Source organism: Somniosus microcephalus, chromosome 17, assembly GCF_052327205.1.
Source record: "Somniosus microcephalus isolate GS21.2 chromosome 17, FLI_Smic_1.0, whole genome shotgun sequence".
NCBI lineage: Eukaryota > Metazoa > Chordata > Chondrichthyes > Squaliformes > Somniosidae > Somniosus > Somniosus microcephalus.
The window spans coordinates 16,133,384-16,154,721 of record NC_141003.1 but is presented as its reverse complement, the minus strand read 5'-3'; the positions used below and the strand labels follow the sequence as shown (position 1 = coordinate 16,154,721).

At 51.2% G+C, this 21,338-nt stretch overlaps 1 pseudogene; it reads right to left on the bottom strand.

The window, feature by feature from the left end:
• Positions 1-5,050: 5,050 nt before the first annotated feature.
• LOC147105528 (tyrosine-protein phosphatase non-receptor type substrate 1-like) overlaps positions 5,051-21,338 on the bottom strand; it is a 535,426-nt pseudogene continuing 519,138 nt past the window's right edge.

Sequence of the window (21,338 nt, the reverse complement as noted above, 5' to 3'; positions counted from 1 at the left end):
ATCCAGTCTTTGCTCATAGCTAAGATTCTGTATTCCCGGCAACATCCTTGTAAATCTCCTCGGTACCCTCTTTGGTGCAATCACATCTTTATTATAATGTGGTGACCAGAACTGCACGCAGTACTCTAGCTGAGGCTTAACTGGTGTTTTATACAGTTGAAGCATAACCCAACTGCTCTTGTATTCTATGCCATGGCTAATAAAGGCAAGCATTCCATATGCCTTCTTAGCCACTTTATCTACCTGGCCTGCTACCTTCAGGGATCTGTGGGCATGCACTCCGAGGTCCCTTTGCTCCTCTACGCTACTCAGTGTCCTACCGTTTAATGTGTATTCCCTTTCCTTGTTAGCCCTCCCCAGATGCAGTAGCTCACACTTCTCCTGATTGAATTCCATTTGCCAATGTTCTGCCCACCTGACCAATTTATTGATATCTTCCTGCAGTCTACAGTTTCCTTCTTCAATTCCAACCACACAGATGATTTTGGTATCATCTGCAAACTTCTTAATCATACCCCCTATCAGCGATCCCATAACCATCAGATCAGATCAAAGCTCTGAAGTCCTGCTACACCCAGCTGTGAATGGTGGACAATAAAACAACTAACAGGAGGAGATGTCTCCATGAAGATCGTCAGCCTCAATGACGGCAGAACCCAGCACCTGAGTGCAAGAGACAAGGGTGAAGCATTGGAAACCATCTTCAGCCAGAAGTTCCCAGTTGACGATTCATCTGTCTCCTCCTGAAATTCCCATCATTACAGGTGTCAGTCTTCAGCCAATTCGACTCACTCCACGTGATATCAAGAAATGGGTGAGTGCAGTGGATGCAGCAATGGCTTTGGGTCCCTCCAGAATCAGCCACGCCTCTGGCCAAGCTGTTCCAGTAGAGCTACAGCACGGACATCACCCCAATAATGTAGACATTTGCCCAATTATGTCCTGGCCACAAAAAACGGGACAGATTAGTCTGCGCATTTACTGCTTCATCAGCCTACTCTCAGTCATCAGCATCATGATGTAAGGTATCGTCGGCAGTGCTGTCATACGGCACTTACTCACGAACAACCTGATCACCGATGCTCAGTTTGGGTTCTGCCAGGACCACTTAGCTCCAGACCTCAGAAAAGACTTTGTCCAAACATGGACAAAATAGCTGAATTCCAAAGGTGAGGTGAGGGTGAATGTCCTTGACTTCAAGGCTGCATTTGACCAAGTGCGGCACCAAGGAGCGCTAATAAAATTGAAGACAATGGGGATGGGGGAAAACTCTCCACTGGCTGGAGTCATACAACGGAAGATGGTTGTGGTTGTCGGAGGTTGGGGGTTTTTCGTCGGAAAGAAGAACACTTAGAGCTGATCTGACGGAGGTTTTTTAAATTATGAATGGGTTGGACAGGGTACATGTGGAAAGATTGTTTCCACTTGTGGGAGAATCCAAATCTAGGGGCCAAACCTAGGGGCCATAAATACAAGATAGTTACTAATAAATACAATAGAGAAATAAGGAGAATGTATTTACTCAGAGAGTGGTTAGAATGTGGAACTGGCTACCACAGGAAGTGGTTGAAGCAAATAGCTTAGAGGCTTTCAGAAGGAAACGTGACAAGTGTATGAGAGCAAAGAGAATAGAAAGATATGCTGAAAGGCTGAGATGAGGTCGCTGGAATGGGAGGAGGCTGGTTTGGAGTATAAACACCAGCACAGACCAGATGGGCTAAATGACCTGTTTCTGTGCTGTATATTCTTTTCAGACATGGAGAGAGTAACCCACAGGATAGCTGTACAACCAAGGCCATGCATTTGGGCAAATAACCAAGCTCTATCAATAATGAACCATTTCTTTGTTTAACAGTGGCATTTTTTATTAAAGCCATTGGTACCTTTTGCCATAAAAACGTGGCGCTCGGCGGGAATCGTTGAGTCTTTGAGAATTATCAGTTTTCCTGGGTCTTTCAAACCCAACATGGTTCATAGGTAATGATCAGACACCGTCAGATTTCATTGTCGCCAAATTTCGCTCCAGGTGAAGTGGTTTCCGTTTGCCAGCAATGCTAAACTTGCAGCATCAATCCAAGTCACGGCCTGACCAGGTGGAGTAGGTCTCACAGGGATGGGGTTCGATTTCGCTAAGTGTAACTACAGTGGGATGGGAAATTATATAAAAAAATAAAGTTCCCAGGGAAGCCATTGTCGTGTTCTTTATTTCCACATTTTGTACTGGCCAACATCAGCATTTGTGTTTCGCAGTGAAAACAAATGTTCCGCAGCTGCAAATACAGTCTTCATCATGTAAGGCAGTAGAGAGTCTTTTTGATAGTGCTTTTAATGTGAACAGTGCTTATATCGAGTGTTGTCAATATAAAAAGATACATCCCATAAAGTTAGCTGCATCTCCCTTTTCACGTCGACTGATTAACGTGACAAATCAATTGCTTTGGGAAAGCCGGTTGTTTGTGTGGAATCAGAGGTCGCGATTCTAAGCTGTAAAAATTATGTTCTGAATATAACTGAAAGCCGAATTTTTGTGACTCAGACCTGTATCGATAATGTCCGGCAAGCGATTAATAGAGAATCGGCGAATTAAATTGATTTCTGATTGGGGGCGAGGTGGTGAGAAAGTAAAACGGGTTTACTGGGTAACATAGAGATCAGGCAAATAAGGAAAAAATCATCGTATTTGAGTCCGTTAAGTTAATTATCCATTCCTATTTATATCTTTACTTTGATTATGTATTAATTGTAATATAAACCGAAATTATTTATTTGCAGCAAGGATTACCTTTACATTAAGCCACAAACAAAATACTAATCTGCAAATCTACCTGGACGGAGAGAGCCAAGATTTGCTCCCATTGGCATTCGAAGTTGAATACTTTGTCAATAGGTATCCACATCCACGATACATTTGCCGTGCATGTGTTGGTCGGTATGTTTGCTTCTGCGCATATATCTGCGCATTGTCTTTTCAACCATCTTGTGCATAATCATAGATGGTGTATTATTTAAGGGGAATGCAAACATCTCGACGCTTCAGAACTGCCTGATATTCCTTCAATGCTGTATTCCAGTGACCTTTAATTATGATACTAATCTGCCGGTTGCATGCTGTCTGTGAGCAAGAATTCTGTATGGAAGTGCCTCTCCTGTAACATCACGAATGGCGATTTCTTGCCTCTGCTCAATGTCCCGATGTGATTGGAACGGGCCGGCTAGACGACATATTAGAAATTATTTGCAAATCTGCTCCTTCATCACCTCCAAACTCCAGTTCTATGATGTAAAACACTGTGATAGGAACAATTTGAATGAGCAACATTCCTCACAAAATGGTTACAATTATGGAGAAATTGAATAGAAGGTGCTTTATTGGCCGAACTCTTTTGACATTTTGGACAAAATGCAGAACCTACAATTTGTGAGTCCATGTGATCAATGTTACAATATTGTAGGACATGAAGAAATTGCAGTGCGTTTCAGAGATTTAACCAATTTGACTGTACTGAAATTTCTGTGTGTACATATAAAACAAAAAGGCAGAAAATGTACTTAGTAATACAATTACATTCATATATAAAATTAGAATGAATAGAAGTTGGACAAACGCCTTAAGGCGAAGCGTTTACACATTCCCATCGGTAGCGATAGTGAGGTTAGGAAAGTTATAATGACAAATGTGAAGTAAAATCCACGATGAATGTGAACATTAAGTGTTGCTATAATTACACTGAAAATGCGATGTGAAATAACTGCTGCTGTTCAGCACTAGATACGTTTTCAGTATGTTGCAATTAACAGATTTAAATTGAGAACAAGTCGTGTTGGTGCTTCGAGTTGAGCCACTGAACCGCTTCCTTTACTTAGCTCGCATAAGCGATTCGCCCATGTCAATATTTAGCAACACATCAGTGTAGCGAAACACAGAATTTAAAAAACCCAGCTAATGGCTTATAGTTCATCAGAACTGATAGATCGCCCACACATTGACCTTTTAATTCCTGCACATAGATGTGCCACTGTTTCGGTTAATAACTTATCAAAATAACCTACACCACTTTGTCTCCATTTGAAGACGGATTATTATTAGATGAAAAAATCGAATTTGAAGTAAACTGTAACAATAACAGGTAAACAGTTGCACATTTACTTCCATTTTTCGGCCCCTGTCATTCGGGATAAAACTGCGACGGGTTCTTGTAGAAACCTGAGCTAATTAAGGCAAATCAGCACGAATTTCCAAAAGGCAAATCGTGCTTGAATTCCCTTATAGAATTCTTTGAAGAAACAGCAGCGAGAATAGATAAAGGAAGTGCAGCAGATGTCGTTGGCATGGATTTGTTTTAAATGACAAATTGACACAAGAAGATATTGAGTTTTGGAAGCAGAATACATGGGAACTTTCAAAACGGAAGTGGATATAAACGTGAACAGAAGAAAACTGCAGGGCTTTTGGGAAAGAACGCGAGAGTCGGACTAATTGGAAAGATCTTTCAAAGTGACAATACGAGCACAATGGGCAGCATGGTCTCCTTCTGTGCTGTAAGATTCTATAAAGCTACTTGGTCACATGGGTAGACAGATGTTTGGAGGATATAAAACAACAGCACGGTGGCATAGTGGTTAGCACTGTTGCCTCACAGCGCCAGAGACCCGGGTCCAAATCCGGCCTCGGGCGACTGTCTGTGTGGAGTTTGCACATTCTCCCCGTGTTTGCGTGGGTTTTCTCCGGGTGCTCCGGTTTCCTCCCACAGTCCAAAGATGTGCGGGTTAGGTTGATTGGCTATGATAAATTGACCCTTAGTGTTAGGGGGATTAAATACATGGGGTTACAGGGATAGGGTGGGATATGTGTTGGTGTAGGGGTTACGGGGATCGGGTGGGATATGTGTCGGTGCAGGCTCGATGGGCCGAAATGGCCTCTATCTGCACTGTGGGGTTTCTGTGATTCTGTGATTCTGTGAACTGGCAGCCACTTTCAGTGGCTTGATGGACGAATCCATCAACTGGAGCTTCACCCGCTTCACATCGGGAACGTCACCTGGACTGGAATCAGAGTGCAGTGACGCCACACATAAACCAACACACAGGTTTTGCAGTTTTACTCGCAAAAAATGAGCACCAATCGTTGACTTGTAACAGATCGTATATAATCTATTTTTATTGAATTAATATATGATGATAATGAGGTACAGCAAGTATATTAGCGTATTATTCTAATCGAATGAGCACAGATGTGTCATCAGTTAATTAATACCGATTTAACATCAAGGTATGTCAGGAAAGTTACCTTTAAGTAAACAGTAAGTAATAACAAAAACTGTATTCTCTGATGTATCAATGGAATGCGTTACCTCTCGGAGGGATGGTATCGCACGGTATACATACGCGTGATATAGCAGCGAAATGCGACCAGTACACGCCAAAAAAGTGAATTCCTCATCTCAAATTCTATTGCTAATTGATTCTTACTTCTGTGTAAACAGCCTCTGTTACTCCTCTTTGTTTTTTTGTCCGTACCTGGGCATACTTTCATTATTTGCATTTCCCCGTTTTCTCTGAGCCAGTCAATGCTATAGTCGCCTATGTCAGTTTGTCACGGCCTGTCCCTTGTTCGGTCTGTAAAGCCAATGTTTGGATATATTGTTAATTGGTCGTTTTGTAAGTTTTTTGGATTGCTACTCAAAGCAGTCATCAGAAGGTCACACAAATAGCCTTGGATACAACACACGATCAAAGTCAGCACAAACATATGCCCCCCGCTATCGCATGAATGTTGATGTAACACCGGTGATCTATGTTTCTCTGATCTGTTACTCAGTCCTACCTGAGCGTACACGGTTCTCTCCTCGTCACGTTTAGTTCTTGGAGTTTTCCTGGCTCTGCTAAATCTAATGGAGCATAATGCACTGGCTCAGCCGCTGCTTCCTGCATGGGTCAGAAAGGAAATATTTGGTTACGTGGCTAGTTCATTGCCTGCACCAGTTTAGGTGCCACTGATCAAACATTGAACAGACAGAACTGGGCTAGACATCATGTGCACAAACCCTAATTCAGATACGTTAACATAGGTGTGTATATTAAGGAACTGTGATCATTATAACTAATATTTAAACGCGTTAATGTTCACACTACAATACAGTGTTACAGAAATGTATAAATGAGCGGCAGCTTTAGAACGTAAATTTATTTTTCAAATCCAAAGATTAGACGATTGTATGAACAATTATTACCTAGGTGCATTTTCAAGGAAACAAGCAGTTTTCTTCTATGTCATTTAACATTTTTTACTAGCAACGCACCGGGTGCCAAGTACATTTCTAACCACGATTTGAATCACTCACTAAGACCGGATAAATACTTTCAGTACATAGACTTAAACTGTTCTGACGTGACTATGATATAATCTTTCCATTATAGCAATCTTTATTGCCATTTTAACCGTCAGCCGGGATGAATGAATGAACCAACCAGCTCTTCACGGCGGATCGGTCCCGTTACACATTCTTCTTTACCTGGAAATGAATTAAATGTAATGATATTGAAAGACTGAAATATTTACTCAGTTTCAATGTCAGTGATTGCAAAGACATTTCTAGAGTCAGAACAAAGTACAGCATGATTTCCAAATCCAGATTATGGCGAGTATTTGAAATCATTGCCCTTGTAGCGATCAGCAATGATGCATTTTATCGATATTTTTCGGGAACTAATGGAATCTTTTTGGACACTAAGTGAATCAAGGTATTTGGGGATAGGGTAGGAAAGTGAAGATGAGGTAGAAAATCAGTAATGACCTTATCGCAAGGCGAAGCAGGGTCGAGGGCAGTACGGCCTACTCCTCATCCTATTTCTTATGTTCTTATGTGTACAACTATTGCCCAGCCGGGGCCTCACACTCTTTCACTCAAACTAGCTGCGTATCCACAACAGAATGGGTTGGAAACTAATTGTGTTTCAGGGTACATGTTATTTATCGTGCTGCAAAGGGGCACTTTTATTGCAAATATCCAGATAATTATTTCCATTTTTATTACGATTCTGTGAGCATTCCTGCGTTTTCAAATGCATTTGGAACATTCGACGCTTCCTGAAATAGAAAACACTGTTTTCAGCTTTAATTCCTAATCAAGTTCTCCTTTTCCCGTGAAACCCGGAGACTGTCACTAGCCCGGAGGTTTTGTAATAAAATAAAGGACTTACAGCAGATCTTACTTTCATTATTCAGCAGTTGGCACCGCCTCCCAATGAAGATCATTAGCGCTAGAAACGCCAATCCACCCACCGCACACCCATGAGCCCAGAAGTAGAGTGAATTATCGACAATACCTGCAAGATTAATAGGAACATTCAGTTATGACGGGCGTTGGCTAAAATTAGGCATCAAGATAGTTTATTGGTTGAACCATGGCGATGCTTTCAGTAACTCCGCCGTATAATATTTGAAGTAACTTCTTCATCGGATGGATGAGACTTCTGGATTAATCTGCGTATCGCACTGCCGGTTTAGGGATCTCACAGCACTGGAGAGTTAGAATACGAGAGAGATCAATTTCTCATGACCAAAAGACGTGTTCTTGTTCTTGACCTTTCTTTTTTATTAATATATATAGTTTGAGGAAATTGGAGGTAATGTTGTCACAAGCGTTTCTTCGATGCCCGCACAAAATTCTGCATTGCAGCAATCGGTTAAAAATCCTCTTTCAATTATCTGAACTGTGTTTATTAAATTAAGAATGTCATTGACTAGTAAAGGAACTCAACGGGCGATGGTTCATTGATTATTGTCTTGTGGGGCAAAGAGTTAATCACAATATGACGTATCGAACCGCTCGTACTGTCGCCAGGTTGCGGGCACAGTTTATGAGGTTTCTGAGGCAGATCCCAATTAAACCCGCTCTGACATGGCCGGGTGAACGGCAATTATTTCCAGGGGGTCAATTTCAGAACACTGCACTAGAAGTAGCCGAAATGGGGGTCAAGATAGGGAACTGCATTGGGAGCCGCCCGATTACAAACAACATGACTGCAGCTCCTGGTAACAGTCTTGGTGCAAGAAGAGCGGGCATTGGGAAAGAATAGAACAGTCTTAAAATTGAAACAAAAGAAACTGAAACATTATTCATTAGAAGCAGGAAATATAATCATGTGGAAAAAATAAACTTCTGTTTATAGTTGTATATATCAAATAAAGGAATTTGAAAGCAAATAAGGTTTGTCTGAGAATATTTTTGTGGCGGGCAATATAACCTGGTTTTTCAACACATCGGGTTCAATTTTATTGTACATTACAACATGAAATTGATGCTTTCGTTACTATTTCCCATGAGATTTTCGTGGAAATTCTTCATGATGATTAATATGTACAAACTGTCCGATATATCTCTTTTAAAAATTAGCAGTAGCTATCTCTCCTTTTTGGACTGTTGGCCTCATACCTTGATTGTATTTAGAAACAACATGGGTGACAACAGCTGGAGTCTCGAGGGAGACATGAGAAACCAAATAGGTATAATTTGCGTCTCTCGGGACAGGCTGGGTCTCAACACAAGAGCTGGAAACTTCATACAGTCGCTCCGTGTTCTGTTCCTTCCTGGTATCTATTCCTAATGCAGTTTCGACGCCATTTTTATACCAAGTGAGGGTGAAATTCTCCGGAAAAAACGCAGCCGTTTTACACACAAGAGTCAGATACGCAGGTGACTCCGCTTCAGTGGAGACAATCTTCAGTGTGGTTGGGCCGCTGTGGAACAGAGATTGAATAAAATCGAGTTACTGGGCACCATTGGGAGATTAAATATGATTCTGAGCCGTCCATTTTAATATAATAGCACCATTAGCAAGAGCAGCCTGCTGTCCCTTTAATGTTACGTACATCATCTACACACACCTGATCCATACCTCTCATAGACACACGCATCTGTTCAATTTTACCTGCGTTATCACGACCAAGACTTAGATTTACTCAGCAGACAAGTCGCAACGATTTGCTAATCAATGTTTGCTTTTCATCGTCCAAATAATTAAGTAAATCAACCTCGGGGGAAGTTGGCGCGCTGCGTCCCTCCGTGTTTGTTAGGAATAGATAGACCGTGACCAGTTAACTGCACATTGTTGATGATTAAATAGGTCCTTAGTCGGTGTCGGACAAATTTCACAGCCGAAGTTGTCACGGTCCCAGCTGCGCTTCCCTCTGCTGGCCGCCTGAGGGCGGTTCTGGAGGCCTCGGTGCGCTGCTGCCGTGCCTTTGGGCCCCTCTCCTCACCTGTTTCTCGAGTAGTTGTTCTCATCAGAGTCATTAGGCTAGTTAATAAAGCTGTTCCGCTTTTGATTGGACCAAGCAAACTAAACAAATAAACTGTAACTTATAAAACTTTAAATAAACCTTAACAAATCAAATTAAAATGTGGTTGTCCAAATCGATTATGGACTCCAGTCCCTGCGGCACCCACCGGTCGCAGAAGTACTGAAGCGTGCCGGTGGACACCGCGTGCTCCATCTCCAGGGCCACCCGGGCGCGAACATGGCCACGGAAGAGAGGCAGGCAATCTGGCTGAACGACCCCCTCGACCGCCCGCTGCCTGGACCAATTAATGGCTTTTTTAGCCAGGCCCAGGAGCAGACCCACGAGGAGGCCCTCCAACCTGCCCGCTCCCCTCCGCACCGGGTGACCATAGATCAAGAGCGTGGGACTGAAGTGCAACCAAAAATCGAGGAGCAGCCCCTTCAAGTAATGAAAGAGGGGCTGCAACCTCTCACACTCCGTATATACATAAAAAATGGACTCCTCCAGGCCGCAGAAAATGCAGGCGGCCTGGGAGTCCGTGAACCTATTTAAAACCAAATTGCATGGGACTGCTCCGTGCAACACCCTCCAGGCCAAATCCCCGATAGAACAAGGAAGGACTCCCACATAGAGAGCCCTCCATTGGGGCTCATGTGCTTGAGCCGCCTCGATACACCTAGTGGAGCCGGGGCCCAGTGCCGCTTTCACTGACTCGATGGCTTTGACTGCGAGCCGGACGTTGGCCCAAGACAGGCGCTGCGCCATCTCCTCCAGCACCATCCAGCCTGCTCCTCCACCATCGAGCAGGTCCCCGACCCTATTCACCTTGCCAGGCACAGCACTGTGCACCGCCAGCCACCCGGACCCGCGGTCGTGGAGCTGCGGATTCATGAGCAGCGGCTCCTGAAGGACAGCCGCCACACCTGACGGGGGAGAGCTCCACCTGGAAGCGACGTAGTTCCAAACCCATAGCAGTTCCTGGTAGAAGACAGGCAGCTCCTGCAGGCTGGCACGCGTGCCGCCCACTTTCACAAACAGGAGCTGCATGTCGTAATTGAGGCCGTGCAGCTGCCGGAAGAAATACGTCGCCAGCGCACACCATCTCGGAGGATTCTCGACGTACAGGTACCTCTGCAGCGTCTGAAGACGGAAAGTCGCAGCCTGGGTGCAAAGGCACACCAGCGCCTGACCGCCCTCCCTAAGCGGGAGACACAGAACCGCGGGAGAGACCCAGTGCTTCCTTTTGTCCCAGAAGAAGTCGATGAGCTCCTTCTGCATCTTGGCGACAAACGCAGGGGGAGGGATCAAAGAGACCAACTGGTACCACAATATGGCGCCTACCAGCTGGTTTATGATCAGTGCTCGACCGCTGTAGGACAACACTCAGAGCAGTCCTATCCAGCGTCCTAAGCGAGTGGTGACTTTGGCCTCCAACTCTTGCCAGTTCGCCGGCCAGGCGTCCTCGGCAGGGCTAAGGTAGACTCCCAAATAGAGGAGGTGCATGGTGCTCCAGGCGAAGGGCCTGAACTCTTCCAGCAGGGAGTCCACCCGCCACTGACCCACCAGGAGTCCAGAACATTTCTCCCAGTTGATCTTGGTGGAGGATGCGTCCGAGTAAATCTGTTGGCATTCCCGCATCCTCCGCAAGTCAGCGGGATCCGTCACCGTGAGGAGCAGGTCATCGGCATAAGCTGAGAGGACCACCTCCACGCCCGGCCCTTGCAGAGCCAGTCCCGTCAACCTCTTCCGCAAGAGGCGCAGGAAAGGCTCCACACAAACGGCATATAACTGACCGGACATGGGGCATCCCTGACACACCCCACTCCTGAAGCGAAGGGGCGCCGTCAGGGACCCATTAACTTTAATCAGACACTCTGCGGCGGCGTACAGAAGTCAGATCCGGGTGACAAAATGCGTCCCGAACCCGAATGCGCGCAGAGTCCCAAAGAGATGCTCGTGATCCACCCTGTCGAACGCCTTCTCCTGATCCAGGGAAAGGAAGGCGACCGACAGAGCAGCCCTCTGGGAATGGTGGACCAGGTCCCGGACCAGATGGATGTTATCGTGGATGGTCCGGCCCGGGACCATGTAGGACTGGTCGGGGTGGATCATGTGGGCCAGCACGGCGCCAAGGCGAGCAGACAAGGCCCTGACAAAAATTTTATAGTCCGTGCTGAGGAGGGAGACCGGGCGCCAGTTCTTAAGGAGGCAGAGATTGCCCTTCTTATGCAGCAGGACAATAACCACCCTGCGCCAAGAGAGGGGCATCTCCCCGGTCGCCAAACCTTCCCCCAGGACCCGCGCGTAGTCGCCCCCCAAGATGTCCCAGAACGCCCTGTGGACCTCCACGGTCAGCCCGTCCAGCCGCGGGGACATTCCCCCAGAGAGCTGGCGGAGGGCGCCGGTCAGCTCCTCCACACTCAGAGGAGTGTCCAATTTTTCGGCGCCCCCCAGGCCAACCTTCGGCAGGTCCTCCCACAAAACTCTGCACACATCCTCACTGGATGGATCCGGAGAGAACAGAGCCCCATAAAAGGCATGGGCCTCCGCGCTGATTCCCTCTGGATCCGAGGCCAGAGATCCATCATCGGCCAGCAGCCCCAAGAGCTGCTTACGGACTCCCCGTCATTTTTCCAGCGAGTAGAAGAAGGGGGAGCCGCAGTCCAGGTCCCGCAGGAACTGGATCCGCAACCTTACGTACGCGCCTCGGGACCCGACTAGCTGCAGGTCCTTCAGCGCGCCCTTCTTCTCTTCGTACACCTTCCGCAGGGCCGGGTCCTCGATGACTGGACCGTGACGGGACTCCAGGTCGAGCACCTCCTTCTCCAACCGCACGACCCGGGCCTCCCGCCTCTTGGTCGACCCCTTCGCGTACTCCTGACAGATGAGATGGACGTGAGCCTTGCCCACATCACACCATAGCCTCAAGAAGGGGAAGCCCCCCCGCTTCCTTCTCCAGTCGGCCCAGAACCAACTAAACGAATCCCGGAACCGCGCATCCTCCAGCAGCAGGTTGTTAAAATGCCAGTACGTGGACCCCCCCCCCCGCACGCGCAGCGGAACGAGCTCCACCCACACCAGGTGGTGGTCCGTGCACGGCACCGGCCGCATGGAAGCCGCCGGAACGCAGGAGACGTACGCCCGGGAAATGTAAAGGCGGTCGATTCTGGACCTTCCTCCCCCAGACCTCACGCTAGTGAAGGCGCTGGAGACGGGATGAAGATTTCGCCAGACGTCCAACAAGTCAAAGGACCCGACCAGGTCCCTCATAATCTCCATCGCCTCCGGGCATCACGGGGGACCCAAATGGTCCCTCGCCTCGAGGGTGCAGTTAAAATCCCCCCCGAGGATGACGCACTCGCCCACGTCGACGGAGCCCAGAAGAGCGGACACTTCTTCAAAGAAGCGCACTTGCTGCGCACCAGCCTGAGGGGCGTACACGTTCACTAGATGGAGCGGCACGCCCCCCAGGTGAACAGTGACCTGGAGCAAGCGGCCCGGCACGTGCTCCTTGACCCCCAAGATCTCCGGCTGAAAATGCGTGGCCAGCAAGATTGCCACCCCGCTGGAAACGTTGGAGAGGTGACTCATGCTGACCCCTCCTTTCCACTCCAAGAACCACGTGGCCTCATCTCCCGGAATGGTGTGGGTTTCTTGCAGGAAGCACACCGCATACTTCCCGTCCTGAAGGACCGAGAGGTTATTGAATCTGCGGCGTGCCTCCCTGCTGCCGTTGATGTTGAGGCTGGCTATGGTTATCTTCATGTCAGAAGCATAATGCAACCTCTACCTACACCTAACGGGGGGAGGGAGCGCAGCTGCTAGTCAGCCACCACTCCCTCAGCAGCCCAGTGAGGAACATCCTGATCCGACGCAGCTCGAGCGGGCTCACGTCCACATCCGCGCCCATGATCTTGATGGCGGCGCGGACCGACCTGATGAGCAGCGCCAGCTCCGACCACCTGTCGAGGGCCAGCCGGGTCTTGTTTTGACGACCCAGGCACGCGGCCATAAAATCCCGGAGTTCCCTGACGGGAATGAGGGGAGACTCGACGAGGGGCACGAGGTCATCCATCGCCTCGTCGGCGACGGAGTCCAAATCATCCTCCGCGCCCATCACCGAGTCCCCATCCTCCTCCGGGGGGTCGTCACCAGCGGCCAACCCAGCCGTCGCGCAGTGCGCAGCGAATGGCTCGGCCGCACCGGCCGGCCCCGCCTCCAGGATTGGTGGCAGAGGATTCCTCCCTGGGCTCCTCCGGGGGCGCCGGGCCAGAAGACGGCGGTGGTTCGGAGTCCCCCTCCGCCTCAGATGCCAGAACGACCGGAGAAACCGGGGAGAAAACAAATCCCAGCTCCTCCAGTACGTCCGACGCCAGAGACGCAGCCAGGGGGCCTTCCTCCTCCCCGCCACCAGCCCCTGACCCAGCAGATGAGGTGTCTTCAACTAAAACCTCGACCAGGTCGAGCAGCCCCTGGGAAATGTCTGGGTCACATTGGTTGAGCTCATTTTCCTCGAACTCGCCCGACCCAGACCCCAAGCCGCCCAACCCGGCGAGGGGTAACGGTACAGAGAGAATGTCAATCACCGCAGGTTGTTCCGCGCCCACCCCCATGGGCAGGGTCTCATCCCCATCCCCGGGAGGCACGTGCCAGACAGACACATGTGGCTCAGCCTCCCGAGGGACAGGCGACCCCTGCCGATCGCTGGTGATGATGACAGCAGGGGGGGGCGCAGTACCCGCGGCGGGCGGCGACTCCCCCGGTTCGGAGGGACCTTCCTCCTCCCGGTCCTCCTCCTCCTCCAGGGGGTCGCACCTTCTTTTTAGCGCGGAGGGAGCGAGGGAGACCTCCATGTCTGCAGAGGCCTCCTCCTCTGCTCCCTCTGGCGGAGCAGGTTTCTCAGGTTCCTCGGGCCCGAGCCCGGCCGCAGGTGTTGACATTTCCGCTACGGCGGTCGCGACCATGGGCTCAGGGACGAGGTCCCTCCCACCCTCGTCTGCCCTGATTATCTCCGCGACGAGCGCATGTGTAAGGGGCTCTAGGGGCAACGGCTGGCCCTCCACGGGGGGACCCGCCCTGAGGTGTTTCAGTTTTTCTCTGCACCTTCCTTCCACTCGGATGCGCTCCCTCCCCCCTGCCGGAGGCCTTGGTGGCATTGGCCTCCGATGTCGACCGCGCATCAGTGGCTCCCGACGTGCGGACAGATCTGGGGGGAGGAGCGGCGGTGGCGCCAGTCTCAGCCGTGCCAGACGATCTGGTGGCCTTGGAGGCGGGGCAGTTTTTTCTGATGTGCCCCACCTCCTTGCAGGTGTGGCACCGCACACCGTCCGACGTCCAGAAGACGCGATAGGTGGTCCCCTCATGGAGCATGACGAACGCCCCGTCGGTGTCCTCCTCCCGCACCAGCTGAATAAAGAGCTGGCGCCGGAAGGAGAAAACGTGGCGAAGGCTGGTTTCCCGGAAGCTGAGCGGGATGGGAGTTATCCCCGACCTCACCTCCCCAAGTTGGCATAATTGGGGGAGGAGGAGCTCACCAGTAACATAGGGCAGGACGTTGGAGATAACCACCCGCTGCGCGGTGGCCTCGAGGGGGTCCACCGGCAGGAAGGTCCCGCCCACGGGGAGCCCCTTGGCGATGGCCAGGGACACCACCCGCTCTGACCCCAGGAAGAACACAGCCTTCCTGTACATTTTTGAGGCCGCGACGATGGCTGAGGGGCCGACAACCCCAGCCATGGCTTTTACACAGGCCTCAATGGTCATGTTGGGGTGAGTGTAGCTCTTCACCCCAAGCTTTTTGGTTATTAATCTGAATGGTGACGGGGCAGCAGAAACAGCGGGAGCAGCTGTGGCTGTGGCTGCCACTCCCGCATAAGTCCTGGCTGGCCCCGTCACCGGTGAAGATGTGGTCACCATTACGGGTGGTTTTCAGAAAGGGCTACACTCACCCCAAGTCACAGGCCTGAAGGTGTTAATGATGGCCTCGGTTTTTATTTTTATGTCCTCTCTTGAGCAGAGGGAGCTGTTAAATTGAAGGCACACCTCTCCCCTTATTCCTCTTTTGGTGAAACAAGAAAAATAAACAAATAAACTGTAACTAATAAAACTTTAAATGAACCTTAACAACTTAATTAAAATTGTGTTGTCCGGGTTGATAATGCACTCCAGTCCCCACGGCGCCCACCGGTCACGGAAGTACTCAAGCATGCCGGCGGACACCGTGTGCTCCATCTCCAGGGCCACCCGGGCGCGAACATGGCCACGGAAGAGAAGCAGGCAAGCTGGCTGAACGACCCCCTCGACCGCCCGCTGCCTGGACCAATTGATGGCTTTTTTAGCCAGGCCCAGGAGCAGGCTCACGAGGAGGTCCTCCAACCTGCCCGCTCCCCTCCGCACCGGGTGACCATAGATCAAGAGCGTGGGACTGAAGTGCAACCAAAAATCGAGGAGCAGCCCCTTCAAATAATGAAAGAGGGGCTGCAACCTCTCACATTCTGTGTATACATGAAAAACGGACTCCTCCAGGCCGCAGAAAATACAGGCGGCCTGGGAGTCCGTGAACCTACTTAAAAATATATTGCACGGGACTGCTCCGTGCAACACCCTCCAGGCCAAGTCCCCAATAGAACAAGGGAGGACTCCCACGTAGAGAGCCCTCCATTGGGGACCTTCACCTCCGCCGGAAGGCAAGACGGCATGCCAAGGCATGTCCGGACGGCAGGCGAAGATGGTAAAGTGGAGAGTGTGCAGGAGTAGCCTGTACTGGAAACACATCCGTGCGGAACGAAAAGGCACAGAGGGTATTTCCTTGAGATGGCTCAAGTTGTGAGGCGCCGGTTCCTGAGGGGAGTTTCGGGGCCGGGCGCCGATGAGGAATTCCGTCCTAACAGGGTAAAGCTCGGACGGGATCGCCCCACGTGCTCGAGCCGCCTCAATACACCTAGTGGAGCCGGGGCCCAGTGCCGCTTTCACCGACTCGATGGCTTTGACCGCGAGCCGGACGTTGGCCCAGGACAGGCGCCGCGCCAGCTCCTCCGGCGCCATCCAGCCCGCTCCTCCACCATCAAGCAGGTCCCCGACTCTAGTCACCTTGCCAGGCACAGCCCTGCGCTCCGCCAGCCACCCAAACCCGCGGACGTGGAGGTGCGCATTCCTGAGCAGCGGCTCCTGAAGGACAGCCGCCACTCCTGATGGGGGAGAGCTCCGCCTGGAAGCGACGTAGTTCCAAACCCATAGCAGTTCCTGGTAGAAGACAGGCAGCTCCCGCAGGCTGGCACGCGTGCCGCCCACTTTCACAAACAGGAGCTGTGTGTCGTAATTGAGGCCGTGCAGCTGGTGGAAGAAATACGTCACCAGCGCACACCATCTCGGAGAGTTCTCGACGTACAAGTATCTCTGTAGCGTCTGAAGATGGAAAGTCGCAGCCTGGGTGCGAAGGCACACCAGCGCCTGGCCACCCTCCCTAAGCAGGAGACACAGAACCGCGGCAAAGACCCTGTGCTTCCTTTTGTCCCAGAAGAAGTCGATGAGCTTCTTCTGCATCTTGGTGACAAACGCAGGGGGAGGGATCAAAGTGACCAACCGGTACCACAACATGGTGGCCACCAGCTGGTTTATGACCAGCGCTCGACCCCTGTAGGACAACACTCGGAGCAGTCCTGTCCAGCGGCCTAGGCGAGCAGTGATTTTGGCCTCCAGCTCTTGCCAGTTCGCCGGCCAGGCATCCTCGGCAGGGCTAAAGTAGACTCCCAAATAGAGGAGGTACGTGGTGCACCAGGCGAAAGGCCTGAACTCCTCCGGCAGGGAGTCCACCCGCCACTGGCCCACCAGGAGTCCAGAACATTTCTCCCAGTTGATCTTGGTGGAGGATGCGTCCGAGTAAATCTGCTGGCATTCCCGCATCCTCCGCAAGTCAGCGGGATCCGTCACCGTGAGGAGCACGTCATCGGCGTAAGCCGAGACAACCACCTCCACGGCCGGCCCTTGCAGAGCCAGTCCCGTCAACCTCTTCCGCAAGAGGCGCAGGAAAGGCTCCACGCAAACGGCGTATAACTGACTGGACATGGGGTATCCCTGATGCAACCCCCTCCCGAAGCGAAGGGGCGCCATCAAGGACCCGTTAACTTTAATCAGACACTCCGCGGCGGCGTACAGAGGTCGGATCCGGGCGACGAAATGCGTCCCGAACCTAAATGTGCGCAGAGTCCCAAAGAGACTCTCGTGATCCACCCTGTTGAATGCCTTCTCCTGATCCAGGGATAGGAAGGCGACCGACAGACCAGCCCTCTGGGAATGGTGGACCAGGTCCCAGACCAGATGGATGTTATCGTGGATGGTCCGGCCCGGGACCGTGTAGGACTGGTCGGGTGGATCATGTGGGCCAGCATGGTGCCAAGGCAAGCAGACATGGCCCTGGCAAAGTTTTTATAGTCCGTGCTGAGGAGGGAGACCTGGCGCCAGTTCTTAAGGAGGCGGAGATCACCCTTCTTAGGCAGCAGGACAATGACCGCCCTGCACCAAGAGAGGGCATCTCCCCGGTCGCCACACTTTCCCCCTGGACCCGCGCGTAGTCACCCCCCTAGACATCCCAGAACGCCCTGTGGAACTCCACGGTCAGCCCGTCCAGCCCCGGGGACTTCCCCTTGGAGAGCTGGCGGAGGGCGCCGGTCAGCTCCTCCAGACTTAGAGGAGCGTCCAATTTTTCAGCGCCCTCCGGGCCGACCTTCGGCAGGTCCTCTCACAAAACTCCGCACGCATCCTCGCTGGATGGATCCGGAGAGATCAGAGCCCCGTAATAGGCGTGGGCCTCCGCGCTGATTCCCTCCGGATCCGAGACCAGAGATCCGTCGTCGGCCAGCAGCCCCAAGAGCTGCTTACGGACCCCTCATCTTTTTTCCAGCGAGTAGAAGAAGGGGGGGCCGCAGTCCAGGTCCCGCAGGAACTGGATCCGCGACCTCACGTACGTGCCTCGGGACCCGATGAGCTGCAGGTCCTTCAGCGCGCCCTTCTTCTCTTCGTACACCTTCCGCAGGGCCGGGTCCTCCATGACTCAACCGAGGCAGGACTCCAGGTCGAGCACCTCCGTCTCCAACCGCCCGATCCGGGCCTCCCGCCTCTTGGTCGACCCCTTCGCGTACTCCTGACAGAAGAGACGGACGTGAGTCTTGCCCACGTCCCACCATAGCCTCAAGGAGTGGAAGCCCCCCCGCTTCCTTCTCCAGTCGGCCCAGAACTGACGAAATGAATCCCGGAACCGTACGTCCTCCAGCAGCAGGTTGTTAAAATGACAGTACGTGGACCCCCACCGCGCGCGCAGCGGAATGAGCTCCACCCACACCAGGTGGTGGTCCATGCATGGCATCGGCCACATGGAAGCTGCCGGAACGCAGGAGACGTACGCCCGGGAAATGTAAAGGCAGTCGATTCTGGACCTTCCTCCCCGAGACCTCATGCTAGTGAAGGTGCTGGAGTCGGGGTGGAGATTTCGCCAGACGTCCACCAAATCGATGGACCCGACCAGGTCCCTCAACTTCTCCATCGCCACCGGGCTTAGCGGGAGACCCGAACGGTCCCTCACCTCGAGGGTGCAGTTAAAATCCCCCCCGAGGATGATGCACTCGCCCACCTCGACGGAGCCCAAAAGAGCAGACACTTCGAAGAAGCGCACTTGCTGCGCACCGGCCTGAGGGGCATACACATTCACTAGATGGAATGCATGCCCCCCAGGCAAACAGTGACCTGGAGCAAGCAGCCCAGCACTTGCTCCTTGACCCCCAAGATCTCCGGCTGAAAATTCAGGGCCAGCAAGATAGCCACCCCGCTGGAATTGTTGGAGAAGTGACTCATGCTGACCCCTCCTTTCCACTCCAGGAGCCACGTGGCCTCATCTCCCGGAACGGTGTGGGTTTCTTGCAGGAAGCACACCACATACTTCCCGCCCCGAAGGACCGAGAGGTTATTGAATCTGCGGCGCCTCCCTGCTGCCGTTGATGTTGAGGCTGGCTATGGTTATCTTCATGTCAGAAGCATAGTGCAACCTCTACCTACACCTTACGGGGGGAGAGAGTGCAGCCGCTAGTCAGCCGCCACTCCCTCAGCAGCCCAGTGAGGAACATCCTGAGCCGACGCAGCTCGAGCGGGCTCACGTCCACGTCCGCACCCACGATCTTGATGGCAGCGCGGATGGACCCGACGAGCAGCGCCAGCTCCGACCACCTGGCGAGGGCCAGACGGGTCTTGTTTTGACGACCCAGGCATGCGGCCATAAAATCCCGGAGTTCCCTGATGGGAATGAGGGGAAACTCGACGAGGGGCACGAGGTCATCCATCGCCTCATCAGCCAACCTTGGTACATAGGAGAACAAGGAGAAACAATCATTTACAAGGAGCATTAGGGGGTGTAAAAGAGGAGGGGGTGTCGCAATATTAATCAAGCAGTCAATTACTGTTCAAAGGAGGGATCATATCTTACCAGGATCCTCTAATTAGGCCATATGGGTAGAACTTAAAAAGAAAAATGGGGCAAGCACTTTGTTGGAATTGTAATATAGCCCCCCAACAGTCAGGGGGAGATAGAGGAACAGATGTGGAGACAAATCTCAGAGAAGTGTAGAAATAATAGTGTAATAATAGTAGGGGATTTCAACTTCCCCCATATTAACTGGGATAGTCAGAGTGTGAAAGGCTTGGAGGGTGCGGAATTCTTAAAGTGCATCCAGGAGAGCTTTTTGAGCCAGCATGAAGAAACTCCTACAAGAGAGGGGGCGGTACTGCACCTAATCCTAGGGAATGTAGCCGGGCAAGTGGTAGAATTATCAAAAGGAGAGCAGTTTGGTGACAGTGACCATAATTCGGTGAAATTTAAGGTAGTCATGGAAAAGGACAAAGATGGACCAGAATAAAGGTTCTATATTGGGGGAAGGACGATTTTAATATGATAAGGCAGGATCTGGCCAAAATGGACTGGGTCAGCTACTTGTAGGAAAATCCACATCAGAGAAATGGGAGTCTTTCAGAAAGGAAATAGAGAGAGTACAACACCAACATGTTCCCATAAAGTTCAAGCGTGGGACCAACAAGCCCAGGGAACCCTGGATGTCAAGGGATATCCAAGAATGGATTAGGAAAAAAAGGGAAGCTTTTGGCAGATACAAAGGACTAAAAACAGTGGAACCCCTCGAGGAGTATAGAACGTGCAGGGGGATACTTAAAAAAGAAATTAGGAGAGCGAAGAGGGGGCATGAAAAAACACTGGCGGGCAAAATATAGGAAAATCCCCAGGTGTTTTCTAAGCATATAAAGAGCAAGAGGATAACCAGGGAAAGGGTAGGGCCCATTAGGGAAAAAGTGGCAATCTGTGTGTAGAGCCAGAAGGTGTAGGTGAGGTTTTAAATGAATATTTTGCATCTGTGTTCACTATGGAGAAGGGTGATGTGGGCATAGAAATCAGGCAGGGGGAGCTGTGATATACTTGAACAAATTAGTATTGAGAGAGAGGAGGTACTAGCGGCTTTAGCGGGCTTAAAAGTGGATAAATCCCCAGGCCCTGATGGGATGTATCCCAGGCTGCTGTGTGAGGCAAGGGAGGAGATTGCAGGAGCTCTGACACAAATTTTAAGAACCTCTCTGGCCACAGGGGTGGTGCCAGAGGACTGGAGAACAGCTAACGTAGTACCCTCGTTCAAGAAGCGTAGGAGGGATAAACCTGGGAATTACAGGCCAGTGAGTCTAACATCAGTGGTAGGGAAATTATTAGAAAACATTCTGAGGGACAGAATTAGTCTCCACATGGAGAGGCAGGGATTAATCAGGAATGGTCAGCATGGCTTTGTCAGGGGGAGGTCATGTCTGACCAATTTGATTGAATTTTTCGAGGGGTTGACTAGGTGTGTCGATGAGGGTAGTGCAGTTGATGTAGTCTACATGGACTTCAGTAAGGCTTTTGACAATGTCCCACATGGGAGACTGGTCGAGAAGGTAAGAGCCCATGGGATCCAGGGCAATTTGGCACATTGGATCCAAAATTGGCTTAGTGGCAGGAGGCAGAGGGTGATGT